Source organism: Lygodium microphyllum, chromosome 8, assembly GCF_053477565.2.
Source record: "Lygodium microphyllum isolate KBCC chromosome 8, Lygodium_microphyllum_v1.1.10, whole genome shotgun sequence".
Taxonomy (NCBI): domain Eukaryota; kingdom Viridiplantae; phylum Streptophyta; class Polypodiopsida; order Schizaeales; family Lygodiaceae; genus Lygodium; species Lygodium microphyllum.
Genome location: NC_141142.1, coordinates 12,348,272 through 12,350,975, shown reverse-complemented (window position 1 = coordinate 12,350,975; position 2,704 = coordinate 12,348,272). Strand labels below are relative to the sequence as shown.

General features: G+C 41.6%; 1 non-coding gene and 1 pseudogene across 1 annotated transcript; one reads left to right on the top strand and one right to left on the bottom strand.

Annotated features, from left to right (window-relative positions):
• Nucleotides 1-702: 702 nt before the first annotated feature.
• Nucleotides 703-855, bottom strand: LOC148031972 (5.8S ribosomal RNA). Its single transcript, XR_015691781.1, has one exon. It is a non-coding gene; the product is annotated as a 5.8S ribosomal RNA (ribosomal RNA).
• Nucleotides 856-1,142: 287 nt separating this feature from the next.
• LOC148031971 (25S ribosomal RNA) lies at nt 1,143-1,844 on the top strand (annotated as a pseudogene; the record flags this gene model as incomplete).
• Nucleotides 1,845-2,704: the final 860 nt, after the last annotated feature.

Sequence of the window (2,704 nt, the reverse complement as noted above, 5' to 3'; positions counted from 1 at the left end):
CACCCATGGCCTTCATTCGCTTCCCTCCTAGCAATTTCAAGTACTTTTTAACTCTATTTTTAAAGTCCTTTTCATCTTTCCCTTGCAATACTTGTTCGCTATCGATCTCTTGCCCATATTTACCCTTGGATGGAATTTACCACCCACTTAGGGCTACATTCCAAAACAACCCAACTTGCTGGCAGTGCCTCATGGAGTAATAGGGTCCGAGCTTGACGAGGCTCTCACCCTCTCTCATGCCCCTTTCCAAGGGGAGTTGGGCTTAGTCTGCTACAGAGAACTGCTCTCTAGACTACAATTCGCACGACAAAGCTACACGATTTCCAAGTTGGGCTCTTTTCAGTTCGCTCGTAGCTACTAGGGAAATCCTGTTTAATTTCTTTTCCTCCACTTAGTGATATGCTTAAACTCAGCAGGTAGCCTTGCCTGATTTGAGGTCCAAGTTGTATTTCGGTTTGGCGAGAGCAAGCCCCAGCTCCGAAGAGCCTGATCTGACATATGTACCCTGGAAGAGGCACTTGCAAATAGCTACAACCATGACAAGGAGATGAACCACCCTCACGAAGCAACGTCATGCACATTGGTGTCAGTACATTTCAGCCAAGCGCAGCATCCCTCGCGCTCCAAGAGAGAGGAATGTTGAAGCGTAGATGACCAATTGCACCCTCCCCCAAAGAAGGAGAGAGGATGTGGGAGAGTTAGGGACGCTCAAGTAGGCATGCCCTTGGACGAGTCACAGGTGCAAGTTACGTTCAAAGACTCTATGATTCACGAAATTCTAGAATTCACACTAGGTATCACATTTCACTGCGTTCTTCATTGTTGCAAGAGCCAAGATATCCATTGCTGAGAGTTGTTGCATTTGGTTTTTCAATTCTCTTAAGGGGAGGAATCTGAGACAAGAGAAGGTTTATTAAGTTCCTCGTGCCACCCTCGTGTGCACGGAGGGGCAAAAGGTTTATCAAGGTGGTAGCATGCCCGAACGAGCACGACAAAGGGGAATCACCCTGAGCAAAGGAGAGAGGTCGAAGGCGGGACCCTCCTTCCTTCTCCACCCACATAGTTGTGGGACAACCCTGAAGCATAGCCTCCCCCTCACTGCCTCTCAACTCCGATGAGGGGAGAGATTATGCCAACCGCACCTTCGAGCAAGGAAACAAGACCTTGTTGAGCTTGACTCTAGTCCGACTTTGTGAAATGACTTGAGAGGTTTAGAATAAGTGGGAGCCTTTAGCACAAGTGAAATACCACTACTTTTAATATTATTTTACTTACTTCATGAAGTGGAGGCAAGGTTCAGCCCCTGCTTCTAGTCTTAAGGCATGCTCACGTGCCGATCCAGGCGAAAGACATTGTCAGGTGGGGTGTTTGGTTCGGGTGGTACATTTGTTAAAAGATGATGCAGGTGTCCTAAGATGAGATCAACGAGAACAAAAATCTCTTGTGGAACAAAAGGGTAAAAGCTCATTTGATTTTGATTTTCAGTATAAATACAAACTGTGAAAGCATGGCCTATCGATCCTTTAGTGTTTTGAAGTTAGAGGTGTTCATAGCGATGTTGCTTTCTGATCCTTCGATGTTGGCTCGTCCTATCATTGCGAAGTAGAATTCACCAAGTGTTGGATTGTTCACCCACCAATAGGGAACGTGAGCTAAGTTCAGAGCATTGTGAGATATGTTAGTTTTACCCTACTAATGAGTGGTGCTGCAATAGTAATTCAACTTAGTACGAGAGGAACCCTTGATTCACATAATTGGTCATTGCACTTGGTTGAAAAGCTAGTGGCATGAAGCTACCATGCGTTAGTACTCTGACCTTCCCTACATTTCAACCAAGTCCCAAGTTATTTTTGAGAACAAAGACTTCTTTTGAGTGGGGATGGAATGTAAGGAATAGGCGATATAATATGAAATCATGGAAAATAAGGGGATAATACTTATCACATGGATGTGTATCAGGGACTTATGATTTTTCATAATTGAATATCATTACAAGTCACTCTTCTCCTTCATCTCTCTCCTTACAAATTTTATGGATGCTTTCTCCCTCCTTTTCCTATGTTTCTCTCTCTTCTCTTAGTGTTTTTCTCATCTCTTCCCTCTTTCACTCTCCTTATAATCTTTCTCTTTTTTCTTAGTCTTTCTCTCTCCTTCTATAGTCTTCTCTCTCCTTTCTCTCTCTCTACTTCTCTCCTTGACAATATATTATTATTATTATTTATACAAATAACATGTGTTCACTTTGTCCTTGTTGGATGATAGCTTGGCCCAAATTGATAAGTTAGTCACTTAGATTCTCATTTCTTACTTTCTTGTAATTAGAATTAGTTAAGTTCTTTCGTAGTTGAACATGTATGTGTATTTATATACATGTGTAGGTTGGATTCGACCATGAGTTGATTGTAAGTTATTGATGGAGATAAAATTTTATTGAAATTACTTGTTGAAAAGTTACCTAGAATAAGATAGATATTGTCTTTAAATGAATTTTTTAAAAAATAGTTATTTTGCATGACTCATTTTGGTTGGCACAAATTCCTTCAAATGATACTAATAACACCTGATCCTTCATCAACAATTTGATAGGACTAGGGCTTTATGACTCCCCCAACACCTCACTCAAGCTCTTTATCTAGAGCTAAATTAAATTGCCTAAGGCAGTCAACCACCATTTAGGTATATGAGATCTCTCATATAGGAAGAT